This window comes from Anabrus simplex, chromosome 12, assembly GCF_040414725.1.
Source record: "Anabrus simplex isolate iqAnaSimp1 chromosome 12, ASM4041472v1, whole genome shotgun sequence".
Taxonomy (NCBI): domain Eukaryota; kingdom Metazoa; phylum Arthropoda; class Insecta; order Orthoptera; family Tettigoniidae; genus Anabrus; species Anabrus simplex.
Window position 1 is genome coordinate 77,142,059 of NC_090276.1, and position 22,887 is coordinate 77,164,945.

Below are 22,887 nucleotides of genomic sequence, written 5' to 3' on the forward strand. Positions count from 1 at the left end.
CAAACGGTGGAGCTCAGCTCCGTTTGGTAGAATTTGAACAGTAGCTTTATGTTGATAGGTTTACTAATGCATAAGAGCTCCTCAGTGAAGTATGGGCAGAAAACTTCAGCATTTGAGATGTATTTTATTGTTTCTCCATTCTTTGAGAGCAGCCTTTGCTTCATTCTCAAGAATGATTATCAGTAGAGAAGTGTTCTGCCCTTGGTGGGATGCGGTCAACCAACTTCTTGTCTGTCAGCAAAGGATGGAAAGAATATTGCTGGGTTGATCCCCGGAAATAGATGAAGGCAGTAGCAGAGTGATAGATGTAGGAAGCCCAAGATGGGAGAGCACTTTGCTCCAAAAGGGCATTGAATCAGGCTCCGATGGTGATGATCAGACTTGATATTGTGGTGACAGCCACAGGATCTGTAGTAGTCAGCATTGGTGATGATTCAAGTTAGGAGGTGGTTTGTGGGCAGAAGGAAACTTGTTCTGGCACTGAACTCTATGAACGTGATAAAATCACAACAGCAGCAGTGTAATCTTGAAGGTCATCTCAGGTATAAGTGGATGAGATGAAAAGCCTCTGTCTTATCATTGCTTGCCCTGACTAGGGGAATGCTCAGTGTTGTGTTAATTTATGTAGAAAAATGTTGACATATTTTTTTTAATTCTCTCTGTGCATATGTGTAACTTGTGTGTTTGTGCTTCACGTTCATCGGCTTGTGATGTGGATAAACCGCATCTTCCATGTGATGGGACATTCAGGTTGGCCACGTGCAACAACTGTTCACCTCAGGAAAGACAAATAGGATGCGAGATGTTTACACACCGCCATGCTTTGCTCGTGAATCATGCTTTTTGCCACATTTTACTCCTTGCCGTATGGGGGAAACAGACAGCCCATGTCTCCTACAACCAGACCCTTCAGACCACATTTTAAAACAAGCAGTCATTCTTCTGTCATCATTGCCCCACACCCATGATCTTCAAAAGCCCCACAGTTACATTCAAACAGCAACCAAACCTCATTAAGATTATTAAAAACACGACCCAGCACTTGCACTATCACGCAACATCATATTCCAGCTTCATTGCACACTGTAGATTTTTCTGACACCATTCAAACCACATTTAATCACTGTTTTGCAGTTAAAGTCCTCAAATATTTGCCTCTAAGTTGGAGATCGGGGAAGCTCTTCAGTGTTCTCCAAAGAAATGTTTGTCATCCGGGTCGTAGTTAAAGGAGCCAAGCGAGGAATACTATGTAAAAAATGAATATGATAAAATTTCAATTTTTTCCCATCAGGGATTAATAATAATTGCTGGGCTAAGTGGCTCAGGCTGTTGTGGCGCTGGCTGACCTGACTCCAACACCGCTTGTGCACTACGTGATAGTCAAGCTAAACATTTGAACTTCAATGTAATTCATGCAATATTGAAGTAAACAGTATTTAAGTTTTAATTTGGACCAACCAATGATTCAAAAATACGAGTACATGTTATTTTTGAAGTGTTAATTTGATTGTATTTGCACTATATATTGTCAGTTTTAGTCAATGGCTGAAGGTGACCCATGATGGAGTCGAAACTGGTCCCATTGTATAAGTGACTTGACATTGTATTAAATGGTATTGACCTTCATTTTAATTTCTTATTAATATGAGTGTTTGTCAATGTGGATCATGAGGAAGTTTATATCGTACGATCCTCTGTTATAAGATGGCACTGTGTTGTGCTCAGTTGCAGTTTAGCTGGCGTTGTGAATACATCGTGGTAAGTCTACAAAACCCTCAAAACCCACAGCTCTGCACTTGACATGAGCGTGGCGACTGAGTGCCACGTAGTCTGCCGTCAGATCGAGCTGCACCGGAGAGAAAAGCCATGAGTCTTCTTTCTCAAACACATTAACAGAGACTAGCACAAGGTGATGTACGGTTAGAAAATTAACTTGTAAAAGAAGTACGTCACATAAACTTTTCCTATGAAGTTAGAAAATTCTCATCCTAACACTTGTGCTTTCTTATTCCTTGGAAGAAGCAAACCACGTTTGAAATTTCGTATTCCATCCTAGGAATGTTCTGATAAATTATTTTGTAGCAAAAATTTCTCTGAATACATGATTTATCATTTTCTGAATTTGAGATCCAACATATAGTGAAAAACCTTACCCATGGCTGAAAACTAGTTTTAACCGAATTTGCGTATTAGAGTAGTGAGTCAGCCTCTCACCCAGAGGACGTGGATTTGATTCCCACTGAATTTAGGTTGTTTTTCTTTTACCTGGATTTGAGGGCCGGTTCGAGGTGCCTCAGCCTATGTAAGTACAGTTGAGGAGCTATCTGATGGTGAGTTAGTGGCGCCAGTCTGCTGAGAGGATTTGTTGCGCTGACTGTGTCACATCGTAATATGCATGAACAGCAGTTGCTTAGTAGGCAAAAACTCACTGCGGTTCTAGCACCGTAGGTGGCACAGGAAGGGCAGGTGGTGGTGGTGATTGTTGTTTTAAGAGGAAGTACAACCAGGCAAACTTCCTCTAACAGCTCTCATCAGAGGAAAAAAAATGAAGGGGTCCGATGCTTTGAAAAATGAAAGAAAGACAAGGACCACGAACGACATGAAAATGAAAAACTCCCTAGGCCTTGAGTGCTCTAACACCATCAGGGTCGTAAAAGAACAAGAGTTGAACAAGGGAGGTAGGATAAGAGCCTGGCACAAGTAAGTGGAGAAATTGCCAGGACTTGGCTAAGGGCCCCCGTGGTCGCCAACCCACGCTACCAAGTTAAGAGCCCCTGGGGCTCTCTTACTACAGGTACGGGATACCGTGGGTGTTATTCTACCATCCCCACCCCAGAAGAGACAGATTCTATCAAAAATGGGACCTTGTCTTTGTTAACATCCACACCGGGCTGGGTGACTCGCACATTTGAAACCCACCCTGATGGGTTTGCCACAGCTCTCAGCAGTATTCATATGAAGTGAGGGCATACGATTCTGTTCATCGGTCAGCCTTAAGCGGACCCCTTGATGCTATTCGACAAGCATAGACACCGGATTTCACCCCCTCTCTTCCACAATCAAATATCACATCATTCATTTCATCTAGTAACTCCTCTGATGAGGTTGACGTCAGGAAGTCCATGAGGTTGTAAGTACTTGCTACGAAGATTCACGAGACTATCAGATTGCAACAAAGATTCAGCTCCCGTCATACCTGACCCCATAGAGAAACACGACATGTTTGGACACACACAGTACTGTAGTAGTATTTTGAGGAAAGTTTCTGTAGTAATAGAATCTACAACAGTTGCCTATGTTCTAATTCTATATGTCTTGTCCCACATTTGGAGAATAATAAGCTTCCTAGTGGCAGGAATGTGGCACCTTTAATCATGATGAGGCATCCAGTTGGTGTTAGATTCTTGAGAAATGTTTCACTAAACACAAATTGACCTCCTCTGTGATCACTCAAAATACCATCCACACTTTCGTAGACTGCCCCATCCCCATGTAAACACTCCGAAGGAGATGATAGTTGACTCCAAAGAATTCTTCATTCTTTAACTTCCTGAGCAGCAACAAATGCACAAATGGACCTTGTATTTGCTGGTAGATTTTTTTAGGATTTCTTATTCATTGTTCCAGTCTTGCTTCCTTCTGCTTCTAAAAGCCATGATGGAGATTTTATGTTGGAATTCAGAATGTGTGTGTTCTGAGTAAGTTTCAGTAAATGGAATTCATGCCACTTGAGACAGCTGGCAACAGTCATAGAATGTGAGCTGGGCGAAGTGGCTGATACAGCCTTCCAAACCAAAATTGATGGAAATACTCACACTGCAGGATTACTTTACCACCGAATGTTTGAGCACATTTAATGACATCCTTGCTGTCCGTCTGCTAGTAAATATGCATACACATGCGTCAGGGGAGCATTATATTATTCATTTTTTATGTCAGAGGGGCTTTTGGCTTTAAGTTGCAGGTTCAGGATGTGGTGTTTTGAAAACAGAACGAGCTGTTCATCCTCCAGGTAAAAGTGTAGCAGACACTACTCAGGTACCTCATTTCCTCTGATTATGTGATGCAGTGTAGAGTAAAGAAACACTGCTGTTTTAACGTACATGCATAGTTTTTCATGAACGGCATCGACAGTAATTTATTGTCTTCCGTTAAGTTTCTATCTATGGCTGGTGCCCCTAAACTCAAGGGAAACATTCCTAGATTGGGCACCTGCAGTTTTATATCTGGTAAAATACATTTCTTCAGATCTAACCCAGAAAACTTAAGAAGTTCATTGATTCTTGGTGGTACATTTTGTGAACAACTTTGGTTGTGAAGGCAAGATGGTGAGAACCTTCACATTACAGTTGGTAAGAATTCTCCTTCTCACGTTAAATGCATATTAGTTGAATAAGCTGTATGGCATTCTTATCAGTCGTGGTCACATCTGAATAACAAACATTATGTATGTGCACAGAGTGCATTTTCATTGAAATAAAATATTTATACTCACTTTTTTAAGAAATTAAGGATTTCCCCTCTAGATTTTGGTGCAAACTGCACCTCTAAATACTTGTACTTCTTGAGTTTGAGTTAAGTGTTTAATTGATATAGATGATCATCGAGCACTTGCATGGCACACCGTATGCTCCATTACGTATTTTAATGTCTCCTTCGAAGTTAATTAAATTAGATGCCTAAATTCTATGTTATATCGTTGATTATTTCATTCTTCAAATATTAACTCACTACATTACATAATAATGTAATCTTTAACTTATGGAAATTCAGTAAGCTTCTATATAAACGTTATGTTTACCTCCTAACTAACATTAACAAGTGTATTTATTAAGGCAATGAGTACATTCAAATCTAACATCAGTGCAATTTCCCGGGTACTGTTGGCGAGCCTCTTCCATTCTGTCTTATTGAGATACGTTCTGTTGTTAATGATGTCCTCCAGTGTTGTTCCCCGATGTGCAATGTCCATCTTTACGATGTCCATCCAGTGCGTTCTTGGTCTTCCTGCCACATGTCTCTCCAAGTTAACATAAGCTGTCCTTGTTGGCTCCGTCCATTACGTGCCCAAACCACCTCAGTCTTGACATGCTGACCCAATCTAACAATGATGTAACAATCCCAGCTTCCTTCCTAACCACATCATTCCTTAACTTGTCCAGTTTTGTTTTTTGAATTGTGGACCTAAGGAACTTCATCTCAGATGCCTGCAACCTTGATGAGTCTTTCTTAGTGAGGGTGTAGGTTTCAATACCATAGGTTAAGATTGGTATGAAGTACTGACTGAACATCGCCAGCTTCAATTTATTGGTACTTTGGGATCCCAGAGGAGTGTTCGTACTTGCTGGTGAAAGTGAGAGCTGTGTTTGCCACCTCCTTTGAGGCTAGTGCATCTCGAGATATTACACTGCCGTAGTATGTAAAGCTTCCCACACTTTCCAGTGGATGGTTTCCTAGCATGATTTCGCTGGTCGTCCCTCTCTGTTTATTGCCATCACTACTGTTTTGAGTTTGCTTATCTTGAGATTGTACTCCTGGAACTTAACCTTCCATTCTCTGAGTCTCGACTGTACTTGTTCCTCAGTTTCTCCCCAGATCATAACATCATCAGCGAAGATCCTTGCATTTAGTTCACCAGAGGTTTTCTTGATGTTCTTCATTATGTCATCCATGATGGTGATAAACAGTAATGGGGATAGTGCACTGCCTTGCTGGACTCCACTTTCGGTCTTGAACCAGGATGAATGTCCATCACCCAGTCGCGCACGGCTGGTACAGTTCTCATACAGCATCCGAACTTTCCTCACTAGTCCCTCTAGCACATTCCTTTTCTCAGGCATTCCCATATCTTCTCTCTTGCAATGCTGTCATATACCTTCTCAGTGTCAAGGAAAACCATAAACAGATCTTTGCCTTTTCCCCAATATTTTTCCATTAACATACAGACACTGAAGATTAGGTCTGTTGTGGACCTGTTAGGCCTGAAGCCATACTGTTCCTCTCCAAACTGCGGCTCTAAAACGACTCGCATTCTGCTCTCTCAGATTTTCTCAAGAATCAACTATCAGAAGTATAATTATTGTGTCATATTAAAGTGCATAAATTTAAATATGGCTCAGCGCAGTTCAGTTTTGTCCCTTTTTTTCCTCCACATCATGGGCAGCTACATTCTTTCTGAGTTATTTATTTGCTCATTTTCAGTTTCAGAATTGTCATTTCTATTTTCCGTCATCTGCTATGTCGAAATCTGGATCATAATTCTGTAACCGGCACAGCTGTGGACTCGACAGCAGGGTTCTTTCAGCCCTAAATAAACTGGACAGTTATAGGAGACTTCCCGTAGAAGGCAACAAACATTGCACAAAAGACTAGAGGAAGGCAATTCTAATGAAAAATAAAATAATTTGTAAATAAAAATATACTTACATGATTGACGCACTGAGTGTGCTAGTTGTGACACTGAGAACTTAAAAACACTGTTAAATTCGCTTCCGTTGGAGAAATATTTAATATACTTCTCACACAGAACTCTACTGAGGGGAGGAAAAGCTAAGCAACGCAGATTGCTGGCACCACAATGTGAATCAGTTTTCTTTAAATGTGATGCACTCGGTGTGCCATTGCGAGTACTTGAGGGTTAAAGTGAATGCAATGTTTGGTATCGACAAATGAGGTAGTATCATTTGCAGTTGTTACATCTGTTCAACCTGAATTAAATTACAAACACCAACTGTGGAAAAGTTAGCAATATTCTGATAAGTGAGCGTTTAGAAATAGTGTTGCTATTTTTACTGTTTTCTTGGATGGACTTCAAGATGAATATTATCTGCCCTCTTTAGAGATGTAAGTTATATTTCCTGTGAATTTTATATATTGTAGGTTATTTTTTGTGCTATATGTGATGTTGAGGAGCTTATGATGGTTTTATATGCATCTCAAAATAAATATCTACAAGAATAGTTATTACCTGTAAATTCTTTACACACTCCTCAGACAAAACTTCACCGAGCTTGATAACTGCAGTTGCTCAAGTGCAGCCAGTCCCAGTATTCGGCAGATAGTAGGTTTCAACCCCACTGTCGGCAGCCCTGAAGGTGGTTTTCTGTGGTTTTCCATTTTCACACAAGGCAAATGCTGGGGCTGTACCTTAATTAAGGCCACAGCTGCTTCCTTCCCACTCCTAGCCCCTTCCTTTCCCATCGTCGCCATAAGACCTGTCTGTGTCGATGTGACGTAAAGGAATTGGTTAGAAAAAAAAAAACTTTTGTAAACCTCTGCACACACAATGTACCTCCTGAAAGGAAAGTAGAGCGATTCTATACAGTGTTCTCCTCAGAAATTTTCCTCTGCTGGGTGGCACAAATGAGCAGCCGGGTGGGGAACACTATGTAAAAAAATTAATAAGATAAAATTTCAATGTTTTCCCTTCAAGGCATTAACAATAATATCGGACAGGTAAATATTAACTGCAAAACTGAACTATTTTAGTGCTATAATGACAAACGAGACATAACAGAGTATTTTGAACTTCTAGTGTTCTGTTAATCGTTAAAAATCATGTAACTCCAGGGCTTACCACTTGGTTGCTGTGGAGCGTCGTGGTGGTGATGATTGTTTTAAAAGGAAGAACAACTGGGCAACCATCCTCTGGTAACATTAATCAGAGTGAAAAAATGGAAGGGGTCTGACACTTTGAAAAATGAAGGTATCTGCCAAAGAAAGACAAGGGCCAGGAAGTCTCCGTAGGCCTCGAGTACTCTAATACCGTCAGGGTTGGAAAAGAACAAGAGTTAACCAAGGGAGGTCGGATAGGATAGATGAAAGTGAGGAGCCTGGCACAAGTAAGTGGAAGCAATGCCAAAACTTGGCTAAGGGCCCCGCTGTTGCCAACCCACCCTCCCAAGAGCCCTGTGCCCCCTTTCAGTCACCTCTGGGTAGTTGCTAGCATTAGAGCCTAGGGAAACAGGAACATGCCCAGAGAGGAAGCTAGGTGGACCGAGGTTAGGGAGCTTTCCATCTGTAAATTCATCCGTCTTTTATTCAACGGTAACAACATATTTACAGTACCATAACTGAAGAACCTTTTCAAAGTAATCCAATAAACTCCTATTGGTCTCGTATATACAACCGAGAACATAATATCTTTTACCCACAGGTAATATAACAGAAACACGAGTAGTTCTAGAATATAACATTTGAAAAATACATACTATAAGGCCCCTGGACTACGAACCCGCCACGTCCACACAGCACAGCACAACACTAATCCAATTACACACCCATTCGCGGCCACAAGCATTAACCTTTCACTCAATATACACATGCAACATGCACTCACGACTTACGCTCCGATCTTCGCAGCCCAGAAGCCTTGGGTTCGAAAGGAACCTACAAGTAGATGCTCTAGAGAGCGACAAAAAATAATGAGGATCAAACGCTGGATACTACCAGCCACCAAGACTACGCTTGAGAAGGGAAGGGGAAGGGACGGGAGGGGGAACAACCAATGTAGAAACAGAAAATACACTCAACTCATAGCGCAGGCGCACTTCAAGTGTCTGTAAGAGTCTTCTGAGTCTGAGAGCGTAATTAGAAGTTTCTCGTTATAAATTTTTTTAAATACATGAAAACATCTGTGATACCTCTTACGAACGGGCAGGGGATACCGTGGATGTTATTCTACCGCTCCTACCCACAGGGGGAAATGTCAATGAGTTTGTGACGTCCCGCGTAACAGAGTGCTTGCGTGCAAGTTCACGCTAATCCAGATTCCGCTCACACACGACACTACATGACAGTCAGGCTAAACGTTTAAACTCTAATGTAACTGATGCAATAACGCTGACAATAACAAAGGCTTATTGTTTAAATAATCTGTTTTAATTTGGAGCACCCATTGTCTCAGATATGTATTAATATCATGTAACTAGCATAGGCTGTCTGTAAAAACGGCTGGGCAGGTCCTAGGGAGAACACTGCTATATGCGACTCAAGCACGTTAAGCTCGATAGAAGCGTTTACTCGGTACAGCAGTGAGAAAGGGGCTTCAGATACCACATTGAACACTGAATGATGTAGTGGTGAAATGGAAATGACAGACCTTGACCACAAAAGCCAAAGCAATTAACAATAAGCCTTCGACGTGTGTGTGATTACAGACTTTCGTTTAGCGTCTCATACTCATACCAATTGTTATGGGTTTTTTTTCCTTCCTTAAATGATCAAACATTAGTTCATACAATGGGTTCTCTTCTGTACTTCTTTCATTTAAAAGAACATGTTAATGCAGTCAAACATAAAAGATATTCGGCAATGGGAGAGCATATGGTTGAAAAGAATCATAAATTTACAGACATTTCAAATGACATGAAGTTAATACATTTGGCCAAAATGGAAACATTCGTGAATGTTTTAGAAAGTTTAGAAATTTATCTTGCTCAAAAAATGACTTTGAATCAAGTTTAATGAAAGAAGTACAGAAGAGAACCAATTGTATAAACTAGCATTTGATCATCTAAGGAAGAAAAACTCTTAAATTTATTTAGGTATTCTCATTCAATTCATCAAAATATTAAATTTTATGTAATGATTATTTCCATAATATTTCACTAGTTTGTTTATTCATTGATATGGTGAATTAGGATACAATACTTCTTTAAATTGTAAGAAAAACAAAAGATAGTGTTATACATCACCGATGAAGGGAAGGGATATTGCTCCTGAAGCGTGTATGATAAAATAAACAAGGTGGACCCAACAAACTAGCAAGGCTCAGCTGGCCATGTCTGTACTACTTGAAGGAGCTTGAATGAAAGGAATGCATGGCGATATTCCTCTGTAGAGGCCTCAGTATTGGGAATATAACCACGGAGGAGAAGGGCAATTAGCAAGAGATTATTCTGTAGGGGGCTGGAATCTGACCACCGAGATAACGGGGCCTACGGCAAGAAGCAGTTGCAAGCTTACAACATCGTGTCAGCTGTTGTACCTTGGTTACTGGAAACGACAATTTCCAAGGGACCCTGGCACAGCGTGGTCGTGATTGTCGGGTTGTACTGTGGTTGAGAGAGGTGCTGTAATTAAGTTGCAGTGCTGGGAAGACTGTGACAAGATTCTGAGTTTTTCATTTTGTGTGATATTAGTGACTGTTTTGAAGATGGACCATTTTGTCATAAAGAAGCCAATACTGTGTACATCTTCGGTAAGTTATGAAAACGTTCTTTTATTTTAACAGCAACACTAGCATGTAGTAGGAAGACATGATCGCGGATGCGTGCATAAGTTCTATAGGTAGGCCTGTCTGTTTGTCAAATGCCCGGGGACTGATTGGAACCTTAAACAGCACCATCAAAAGTGTGGGTAACTATTTTGTAATTGGTGGGCATGATAGCTCAGTTTCAATGGTTCTATCTTCTCATCAAGACAGCCAAGCCTTGAATCGCAGTCAACGCATGCAATAATTTTGAAATGGGAAGTCATGTTATATTGAATTGGATTCTACTCAAAACTACAGAACCCATCGCTAATGCTTATAAGGTTTAAAATCCCATGAACCTAAAGCTTGCTTAATTTTCTTTAGTACTTTTGAACCATAACTGCATCATTTATGGTGGTGTATTTTGAGTTGAAACTGATCGTAAAATTAATAATATCATTCTTCTTTTGAGGAAGTAGAATCTTTTTTAATTTGTCGCTGTCGTTCTGAGTCCGAGTTCGGAGGTTCAAAACCCAGGTTGGCTTGTTGGCCCTTTAAACGGGTGTTGTAATGGCAACAGCTCCGTGTTGTTAGCTTCTGGCACATCAAAAATTTTCGTGCTGGACAAAATTCTGATGTTCTGGCGTCTGTTAAGAACTAGTACTTGGGAAGGGAATAATAGATGAAGACAAGGGCATATCCAGAGGTGGTGGGGGGGAGGGGTTTTGGGGAGAGATGTGTCCAAGGAGTCCAGACACCCCAGGAGTTTTAACTAAAGTATTTTTATTAAAGCATTTATGTGTAATGTATATTGCTGCTAGCTGATGTACCCGTGCTTCACTATGGAATTCTCAGAAAGGCTGTCTTTGTGGTTTTCCCAAATTAAGTCAACATAAATCATTACAATGACATTATTAGGAATGTCAAGGGTTATAAATTTCATTTTTGGTTCCGAATTGAACTGAGATAATTTAGTTAAACAGATTTTTTTTATTCCACCTATTCAATACTATACATTAATTGCAATGCCTATGTTTACATCATAATGCGTTGCTAGGGACTAGTTTCGACCCTATTTGGGTCATCATCAGCCTAAATAAAGTACACTTATATGTCGAATGTCCTGGAACAATATCTTCTTGTGAAGATAAAATGAACTATATGTACATTCATTGTAAATTATGGTTAAATGCTTGAAATGTTATAATATGAGGTTAAAATGTCGTGGTACTGATCAAATGTGTACATATGTTGCCAGTGGAGCTATACATAAAGTTAAATTATATATCACATAGATTTTACAATAGTGTTTAAGATGTCACATTAAATATTGCATAATAATAAGAGTTTTAATTTTCATAGCAGTCTGAGTACAATATCCGAATTGCTTCCAGTGAATTCTGTAGCTCAATTGCACCTTCTGTCAAGAGATTGATTCTTTCTTTCGTACAACATTGGCGCAGAGGGTATATATAGCTTGCTCGAAATCCAAATGTAATGTAGTTTATAATGGTGCAGAAAAAGATGTATACAGGCTGGATATAAGTAGCTTCTTGTAGTATATCAAGTTCTGCGTATGGTGAGAGGTGGAATTCTCAGTTCAAGATGGAATCAAATGGAACTTGGTGATGAGAATTAAAGTTAACGTGAGGCTCTCGAAAGAAAAAGAAAAGGGAGGAAAACGAAGGAAAAAAGGCCTTGCGCGGTAATGTGATCAGCTTGAGCGGTAGTGTGCAACTGGAATGAGGATGTATTGGAAATGACAAGGAAGGTAGGAGGAGAGGAGCTACCAGGTAAAGCGGGTAGTGTGGGGTAAAGGTGCGAAGAGAGGGAGGGGGGATAGGGGAGTAACTTAAGGTGGACCGAAGGATGTGGGATTGATGGTAATTGTTTCGACGAGAAACTTTTAATTAACATTAAAACAGATTTTTGATCAGATAAATTATTTTTGTCTGAGAAAAGTAATAAATAAATCAAATAAAATATTGGATTTTTCATGATTTCGTTGATGTTGTAATTGGCATTAAAATACTGGTCTAGGTGTATGTAGTATTTTTCCATTATGTTGAGTAAAGGACCTTTGTTTGCTATTTCCAGGATGCCCATGTCCTGTTTGATATTCGTGAAATTATGACTGTAATCAACCATGTGTTGGCCGATAGCTGAAAATTGATTATATTTGGTTGCGTTGATATGCTCATGGTACCTTATGTTAAAATTTCTCCCGGTCTGACCTACATACGAAATATTATTGCAGGAATTACATTTGAGCCTGTAAACAACCAATTTTGAGAAACTGCTGACCTTGTTGATATGTGATGTGTTATGTAAAATGTGCATACTGTTATTATTGGTTTTGAAGGCTATTTTAATGTCTTTCGTCTTAAAAATATTAGTAATCTTGTGAAATTCGTTGTTAAAAGTGAAGGTAGAGAAAGATTCATATTTAGGAACTTCTTTCTTGAGTGTTGTTTTAGAGCGAAATTTATGTTTATCAATTATGCTTTCTATGAAATGGCTATCGATGCCGTTGAATTTTGCTATACTGCGGATTATGTTCACTTCATTGAATAGATCCTTCTTGGTCATGGGTATGTTGAACGCTCGATGAACTAAGCTGTTATATGTCGCTCTTTTATAGGATTGGGGGTGCGTTGAGTCTTGACGAATAGTAGTGGAGGATTAAGTGGGTTTCCTAAATACTTTATAAGTTAAAGAATCTGAGTGTCTTGTGATAGTTAAATGTAGGAAATTTATCTTTTGGTCTATTTCTGATTCTAATGTGAATTTCAGATGGGAATTGATACTATTGAGCCCAAGAAGGATGGTGGAAGCGTCCGTTGATTGTTCATCTATGATTGCAAAGACATCATCAACATACCTAGTCCAGAAGTGGATGTTATCAAATCTGTTGTAAAATTTGTTGTGTTCAAGAAAATCGAGGTATATTTCTGCTAAAATACCTGAGGCCGGCGAACCCATTGCCAGACCATCCCGATGGTAATAACACCCCTGAACATGAAAAAATTGTTGTTTACGACTAATTTTAGTAAAGTGATGAAATCTTAGATCTCTAATTTGCTTAAATGACTGAAAGTAATTTAAATAAAAACAATTACAAGAATTAGCTTTGATACTTGTATGCTGAGGTACATATTTACGATATCAAAAGAATGAATAGAAAAATTGGGTTGCATATTGAACCTATTTAATTTATCTATTAGCTTGCATGTATTTTTAATGGACTTCTTAGATAAAAATTGATAATTATTCCTTAAAAAACTTTGGATAAATAGTGAGGTTTTGTACAATGGACTTGGTCTATAATTAATGAATGGATGAATGGGAACGCCGGCCTTATGTATAGAGAGAGCTCTAGCAGTAGGGAGACCCGGGTTCATACTTATAAGTTTAGTTTTCTCTTGTTCAGTCAGTGAAAAGGATGTGTTCTTCAAGGTTTGTTTAAGGAGTCTTTGAACTTTTTGTGTGGGATCTTTTTTGATTACGGAAAAGGAGCTATCTGTAAAAAAAGTTGGTTGTTTTACTAATATATTCATTTTTATCAATAATCACTGTTGTATTGCCTTTGTCGGCTTTGGTCACGATGAGATTGTTATCTTTGATTTTCTTTTTTTAGGGCGTGTACACGTTTTTTTTTTCAGCTATTATTTTCTTATTTTTGATGTTATCGGAAGGGTTGGGTAAATTATTACGAGAAAGTATCTTATTCAGCTTCTTTTTACATCAAATCTTAGTTCCTCTTGGGTATCTAATGGCATTTTTGTGATGGCTAGCTTTGACTAAATTGAGTATATTCAAATTGGGCCAGTTCTGCTTGGGTCCTTTAGGTAGGATTGATTGTTCTTTTTTACTTAAGGGTGCCTTGGATAAGTTTATGATGGGCAGATGGAACTGCTTACAATCGTTTATAGCTCTACTATCAGTAGCAGCAATTTGTATTCAATTTTAGCTGGCTAAAACAAGGAATTATAGGAATTTTTAAAGCAAGCAATTTGTACAAGCCCTGCTGTCTTATCAGCTAATTATTTTAAAATGATGAGCGGAAATACGCAAAAAAGTGTCGTCCGTCGTGGTCAACCTATTTGTATAGCGCCACAGCAAGTAGTGGACACTTTACATTGTTGTGTCACTGACATGGCGCCACCCGCAGTCTGTACACGATGGAGCAGACGGTCCGATTTATAATCGAACCGCGACCTCCCAGTACAAAGAGTAATGTAAAATGTCATAGAATCAAGAAAAGAAGATGCAATCTAAGTATATGACAAGGGATTAAAAGTGTTGGAGTAAAATAATTATATAGGGAAATAATTTTAAGATACATATTGGAAATGTTCTGAAAAGTCGAAACTGACCAGGCATGGTGAAATAATTAAGTATACACAGAATGTTTGTGACTCCCTTATCACGATGTGTACACAGTCAAAAGGGCAACGGAGCGAAGATTAGAAAACGCACATAGAAAGGAAAATTTCAGCTTCTCAGGCTTCTAGAAACAATTAAGAGATTATAACTTCACCAAGGAAGGGATATTACTGACCAATAGGAGAACGACAAATCAGAATCACAAGGAGTACGAAGTTAACAGGGCACAGTAGTTTTGAGAACACCAAAGGTGACTTAAGGAGGAACCAAAAAGATTAGTTAGTTAATTGGGAAGTTGTGAGCAGAGTTGGGAACAGAAGTCAGGAGCAGGGAAGTCCAGTAGGATAGCAAGCCGGTCAGGTCGCGAGACAGTATTCAAGTAAGAGCTCGAAGTGAGAATTACCAGTCACTGTTAACAAATTTTCTTAAGCAGTTTGCCGGAAAATCATCTGCACTTGAGCGGACTAGTTAAAGCCGCGAGTACGGAAGGGAAGCCTTTCAAGTAGCGACCAGGAAACAGTACAAGTATTTGGGCAAGGACCCGATCCTCATAATCTTCTAATTGCAATATAAAGACAATTAATTGAGGGAAGTGACTGTAAAGGACATTGGCTGTTCCTTTTAAAGACAAGTGAAGGTCCAACACCAAGGGAATCATACAGACATTAGCAAGTAGAGGTAAGAGAACTGCATCCTCTTGGGTAACAGCAAAGGAAATAAGTGAAGCTAGTGAGTGTATGAGTGAGAGAGTGATTACTTAACTTGAAGAAAGAAGACGTCGTGGAAAACAGCTTCATCCAGGAAGATAAGTATCAACTAGTAATATCCAAAGTACAGATAGGGAACCAAAGAGTCCTTAAGTAGCTCTAATGAGTATAGATTAGGAAGTTCCCTAGAAGCAAGACGCATCTTACCAATTATATAAAATTGTATATATTTGTAAATTAATGTACAGTGCATTCAATACTATTTCAACATACTTGATTCGGCATCAAGCCACCCTTAATTGGTGTTATCATTGTAGAGCTCTAGTGCATTTTAGAACCCTTTCCAGTCCCTGGCCTGTCACATTTGTAGGATATGACAACATCTTCTGTGAGGAAGGGAAGCATGGGTTATTTTTTGCTAAGTTGATGGACACTGGGGTACAATTCACCCACTTGCCACGCACGTTCGTCAGTCTGGCAGTCTCTTTATCCCGTACTTCTATTTAATTGTAATACATGTGAAATTGTTGTTGCGAGTTTGGAGGTTTTTAATTTATTCAGTTTTTCTCTAAATTTTGTTGTTTCTTGACTAATTTGTAGAAACTTCATAATAATCAAATTAAATACAATAGTAGACAGTAGCGGCGATTGGAAATTAAAAGTAGGGTGGGGGGGTGGGGGCAAAAAATTAATTTATATATATGATAGGAAATTTAATTCTATATAACTTTGGTTATGTAGTATTTATCGATATGAACACTAATAATATAAATATTTGAGAATTAAATTTTAGTCCTTCCCCTAAACTACCATTTCTCTCAGCGTGAATAACATTATTTATAGCCTAGATTGTGGTGACTCATCCCCCGACTTCACATATCGATTTTCATTAAAATATCTTCAGCCATTTTCTTGTGATGGGTGTACATACATACAGACAGACAGACAGAAATTACAAAAAAGTAAAAAGTGCATTTCCTTGTTACTGTGAATATGATCGATTCAGAAATACCATTCTTTTCAAATTCTGAGCAATGTACAGACAATATATAGATATATATATGTATGCCTTATACATTTTTACCATACTGGCATGATAACACAGATATACAGTACATGAATTTGTATTTTTGTTTCTAAGTCCATAGCAACGAGAAAATGAGTAAACAGAATTTAATGAAAATCAGTATATAGAGTCGGGGAATAAGAAACTACAGTTTAAGCTATAAGCAATTTTATTCACCTTGGATGAAATGGTAGTTTAGGGGAAGGCACCTAAAATTTAATTTTTAAATGCCTATGTTATTGGTCCTATCGAAAAGTGCTAAATAACAAGAGTTATAAAGAATACAATTTCCGATCATTTATGTTATATTCAGTTTTACCATACCGACTATGATAAGAGTGGCATTTCAGAGTCGGAAGAAAATTAAATGTGAAGGCCTACAATATCGAAAGCTCATAACATTGATCAACAATAACATTACATTGACCATTGTTGTGATGTTCTTTGTCTCTTATGCTGACACTCAACTCCCATAGATGGGATTACTGCTGCGTACCGAGTATAAGAACCTGACTGAATATGCGCGGGAAATGGGGATTTAGATAACTTTCTTCTTTAGCATGCCATTCTTTTGATTCATACATTTTCTGATACTGCTGGTAACACACTGGTTCATCATAGTATTAACGCATAGGGATCAACATCAGAAACGTCCAAAGATTTCAGGAATGATTTTAGTTGCAGAAAGGCCACATGCGAAATATGGCAGTGCTGTATTTGTAAAGCCAGACCTCCAGATCAGCAGTACTCATCATACTGAAGATAACGACATAGAAATAATCACCATGGAGCTAAGCAACATGACCATTACATCTGTGTACAAGCCTCCAAATGAAAAGTTCTCTTTCTCACCACCTGCAAATTTTGGTAATCAAACAAAGTCAATAGTAATCGGTGACTTTAAAAGCCGTAGTCACATCTGGGGATATGCTCCAGAAGATGAGAATGGAGAGATCATCATTTCATGGGCTGAAACTCAGGAGCTTTCCCTTATTCACGACAGTACGCTTCCCTCCTCCTTCAACAGTGGAAGATGGCATCGAGGGTATAACCCAGATCTTCTCTTTGTGAACAACTGCTTTGTGCAACAATGTTCTAAAGAAATGGGTTCACCAATCCCAAGAACACAACACTGGCCACTAATATGTCACCTCTCTTCATCCATAAGACCACACGAAGTTTGGTTCTTTTCGAAAGGCTGACTGGAAAAGGTTTTCCAGTATGTTGGATGAGAGGATAAAAACTGTCTCTTCTATACCCCAAGATTATGACAAATTCATTGATATCGTGAAATTCTGTTCACTGGCATCAATTCCCAGAGGCTGCAGGACACGCTACCTTCAAGGTATAACTCGTGAAACAACTGCTCTGCTGCACAATTACTACAGGCTTCACGAAGAAGACCCATTTAGTGAGCAAACGATTCAAGCAGCACAAAGTGTTCTTTCCTCTATCTCCCAGGCAAAAAAGGAGACATGGATGAAGTTGATGTCTGAAGTCAATATGGGTAGGAGCAGTCAAGAAGCTTGGAGACTTTTAAAACGCTTGAGCAATGATCCTACGCAAGCTAACACACATGCCAATATGAGTGCAGATCAAATAGCACACCAACTTTTGCTTAATGGAAAACCAAAACTTTCCATGAAAGTAGGGAAGAATCCTATAGTCAGACAACCAGACAAGAGCAATGAGTTATCTAAGCATTTCACACTAACTGAACTGGAATTAGCTCTCAGTAAGTGTAAGATTGGGAAGTCAGCAGGACTCGATGACCTTCGAATGGAACAAATTAAGAACTTTGGTCCTACTGCGAAGTGCTGGTTGGTAGAACTCATGAATAACTGCGTTCAGTCTTCCATGATACCTAAAATATGGAGGAAGGCTAGGGTCATAGCCATTCTAAAACCAGGCAAAGATAAAAATGACCCTAGGAGCTACAGACCAATCTCCTTATTATGCCATCTTTTTAAGATTCTGGAGAGACTAATCCTCAATAGGTTGACTGATAAAATCGAGCCACTTGATTCCACAGCAAGCTGGTTTCAGGAGAGGGAAAAGCTGCACATCACAGGTGTTGTAATTAAGTCAACACATAGAAGATGGTTTTGAAAGCCGGAAAATCACAGGAGCTGCATTTATAGATCTCTCGGCAGCATATGATACTGTTAATCACCAAATTCTCCTAGGAAAGGTATATAGCATGACAAAGGACTACCATCTGACTTGTGCCATTAGAAACCTACTTCAAAATCGAAGTTTTTTCGTTGAGTTCCAGGGAAAAAGAAGCAGGTGGAGGATACAGAAGAACAAACTACCTCAGGGAAGCGTGTTGGCACCAATGCTTTTCAATATTTACACAAATGATCAGCCTCTTCCTGCCGGGACGAATAGTTTCATCTATGCTGATGATTGTGTCATCACTTCTCAGGGGGATAACTTCGAGGTGATTGAACAAACATTGTCCAAAGCTCTAAACACTCTTGCTGGCTATTACAAGAAGAATCAACTAACACCAAACCCAACTAAGACGCAAACCTGTGTTTTCCATCTAAACAACAGAGAAGCTGTCCGACTCGTTGGCTGAATGGTCAGCGTACTGCCCTTCGGTTCAGAAGGTCCCGGGTTCGATTCTCGGCCGGTTCGGGGATTTTAACCATAATTGGTTAATTCTAATGGCCCGGGGGCTGGGTGTTTGTGCTGTCCCCAACATCCCTGCAACTCACACACCACACATAACACTATCCTCCACCACAATAACACGCAGTTACCTACAAATGGCAGATGCCGCCCACCCTCATCGGAGGGTCTGCCTTACAAGGGCTGCGCTCGGCTAGAAATAGCCACACGAAATTATTATAACAGAGAAGCTTCCTGAACTCTGAAGGTCACTTGGCAAGGTATAGCATTACAACACAATCCTACCCCGAAGTACCTCGGAGTCACTCTGGATCGTGCCTTAACCTACAGAAAACATTGTTTGAGCATCAAGCAGAAAGTCGCTGCTAGAAACAATGTTCTGCGGAAGCTAACTGGAACATCTTAGGGAGCACAACCAGACACAGTGAGGACATCTGCCCTTTCGTTCTGCTATTCCGCAGCAATCAATCAATCAATCAATACTGATCTGCATTTAGGGCAGTCGCCCAGGTGGCAAATTCCCTATCTATCAACATCTATACATACCACTTAGTCGAGCAGCTCTCCTTCTTTCTTTCTTTCTTTCTTTCAATGAGTAAATATATAATACCAATATAAATGGTCCGTTATTGGACATTATCAATTTTCCAGCTAACTCATTCCTGTTTGCCAGCGTTTCGCCCCCGTGTGCTAGGCTGGGCTCATCAGTTGGTACCTAGCACACCTACCAAGATGCTGGCTAGTGCATACCGTGGAGGCCACTGCGTAGGCTAATTGCAGCCACCGGCAGTGCCAATGCACTATGAGAGACTTTGTCTCCTTATCAAAAACTGATGCCTGCCTGGCCATCAGATGGTATAGATGTTGATTCCCATAGGGAATCTGAAACATTTGTTCCGAATGAGTAAATTTATAATACCAATATAAATGGTCCGTTATTGGACATTATAAATTTTCCAGCTAACTCATTCCTGTTTGCCAGCGTTATAAATTTACTCATTTGGAACAAATGTTTCAGATTCCCTATGGGAATCAACATCTATACCATCTGATGGCCAGGCAGGCATCAGTTTTTGATAAGGAGACAAAGTCTCTCATAGTGCATTGGCACTGCCGGTGGCTGCAATTAGCCTACGCAGTGGCCTCCACGGTATGCACTAGCCAGCGTCTTGGTAGGTGTGCTAGGTACCAACTGATGAGCCCAGCCTAGCACACGGGGGCAAAACGCTGGCAAACAGGAATGATTTAGCTGGAAAATTTATAATGTCCAATAACGGACCATTTATATTGGTATTATAAATTTACTCATTCGGAACAAATGTTTCAGATTCCCTATGGGAATCAACATCTATACCATCTGATGGCCAGGCAGGCATCAGTTTTTGATAAGGAGACAAAGTCTCCCATAGTGCATTGGCACTGCCGGTGGCTGCAATTAGCCTACGCAGTGGCCTCCACGGTATGCACTAGCCAGCGTCTTGGTAGGTGTGCTAAGTACCAACTGATGAGCCCAGCCTAGCACACGGGGGCGAAACGCTGGCAAACAGGAATGAGTTAGCTGGAAAATTTATAATGTCCAATAACAGACCATTTATATTGGTATTATAAATTTACTCATTCGGAACAAATGTTTCAGATTCCCTATGGGAATCAACATCTATACCATCTGAAGGCCAGGCAGGCATCAGTTTTTGATAAGGAGACAGTCTCTCATAATGCATTGGCACTGCCGGTGGCTGCAATTAGCCTACGCAGTGGCCTCCACGGTATGCACTAGCCAGCGTCTTGGTAGGTGTGCTAGGTACCAACTGATGAGCCCAGCCTAGCACACGGGGGCAAAACGCTGGCAAACAGGAATGAGTTAGCTGGAAAATTTATAATGTCCAATAACGGACCATTTATATTGGTATTATAAATTTACTCATTCAGAACAAATGTTTCAGATTTCCTATGGGAATGAACATCTATACCATCTGATGGCCAGGCAGGCATCAGTTTTTGATGAGGAGACAAAGTCTCTCATAGTGCATTGGCACTGCCGGTGGCTGCAATTAACCTACGCATTGGCCTCCACGGTATGCACTAGCCAGCATCTTGGTAGGTGTGCTAGGTACCAACTGATGAGCCCAGCCTAGCACACGGGGGCGAAACACTGGCAAATAGGAATGAGTTAGCTGGAAAATTTATAATGTCCAATAACGGACCATTTATATTGGTATTAAGTGGTATGTTCCGAGCTGTCAGCGGGGAGATGGCGTGGAATGACATTAGTAGACGAATAAGTTTGAGTGGCGTTTATAAAAGTAGGAGAGATCACAATATGAAGATAAAGTTGGAATTCAAGAGGACAAACTGCGGCAAATATTCATTTATAGGAAGGGGAGTTAGGGATTGGAATAACTTACCAAGGGAGATGTTCAATAAATTTCCAATTTCTTTGAAATCATTTAGGAAAAGGCTAGGAAAACAACAGATAGGGAATCTGCCACTTGGGCAACTGCCCTAAATGCAAATCAGTATTGATTGATTGAGTGACTGATTGAAAATAAAAATTCTTTTTAAAGCCTGAGTAGTGTACAGACAAATCTCTTATTATATATATATGCTATACAAGTATATAGATTGACGTAATTACCTTAAAAATACCCGTGTCAAATGAGTGGAGCAAAAAAAAAAAAAAGGGACAGGATATAACAGCAACTCGCGTACACACCTGTTCTTGAAGTATTTTGACTTTTGGCAACAATATGATAAAGTATTGTAGGTTGATGCATAATCGTTCAAGTTCAAACTACACCCTGTGGGTGGAGGACGCGGTTGAAGAATACACCCATGGTATCCCCTGCATGTCGTAAGAGGCAACTGAAAGGGGCTAATCAACTTGGGAATGTGGGTTGGCAACCACAGGGCCCTTAGCTCAGTCCTGGCATTGCTTTCACTTACTTGTGCCAGGCTCCTCTCCTTCATTTATCCTGTCCGACCTCCCTTGGTCAACTCTTGTTCTTTTCCGACCCCGATGGTATTAGAGCATTCGAGGCCTAGGGATTCTTTGATTTTCACACCCTTTGTAGCCCTTGCCTTTCTTTGTCCATTACTTCATTTTTCGAAGTGACGGATCCCTACTTCTTTTTTCTCGTTGTCTCCCCCCTGTGGGTGGGGGACGTAGACGAAAATACACCCACAGTATCCCCTGCCTGTCGTAAGAGGAGACTAAAAGGGGCGACCAAGAGATGATTGCATCAGATCCATGAAATTACTTGTGATTAGTACCACTAAATGCGGAACACCACCGTCTTCCGTTGCCCGTGATTAGAACCATTAAGTGAGAAACACCACGGGTCTGGGCGTTGCCTGCGGTTAGTAACACAATATGAGCGACACCGTGAGTTTTCGTTGCCTGTGATTAGTACCATCATGCGGCGAACACCACGGGAATACCGGCGCCCGTGATTAGTACACCTTGGTGAGGGACACTATGGGTTTGCGTTGCCTATGCGGTTCGTCATTATGTGAGCAACACCCGAGGTCTGCGTTACCTGTCCGACGTACAATACTTGTGAGTAGTACCATAATGTTTAGAACACCGTGAGTTTACGCTACCTTTGATTAGTACCGCAACCTGAGAAATACCATGGTTCTCCTTTACTAGCGATAAGTGCCATTATGAGGGACCGTTGACATGGATATTGAACTCCTTTAGACAACAAGCATCATCGATTCAGGATTGTGCCTTGGAAACAGTCCCTTGGTCCGTAATATTGTTTCTAGTCAGGTGAGGGATTGCGGGTCGGATCCACTGATTGTTTTAAATTCATGTTCATTCTTCATCATCAAATTTTGAATTCTGGTCAGTGGATGAATTTTGTACTTTAAATTGTCAATGCATTTCGTACCAT

General features: G+C 40.0%; 1 protein-coding gene across 1 annotated transcript in view; it reads left to right on the forward strand.

The window, feature by feature from the left end:
• The window catches only part of LOC136884183 (palmitoyltransferase ZDHHC3), a 41,373-nt gene extending 28,367 nt beyond the window's left edge, over positions 1-13,006 (forward strand). Inside the window, exon 8 of the mRNA XM_068229852.1 lies at positions 12,989-13,006. The gene's annotated coding sequence lies outside the window, so the exon portion shown is untranslated. The remainder of the gene's footprint in view (positions 1-12,988) is intronic.
• The last annotated feature ends 9,881 nt before the right edge of the window (positions 13,007-22,887 follow it).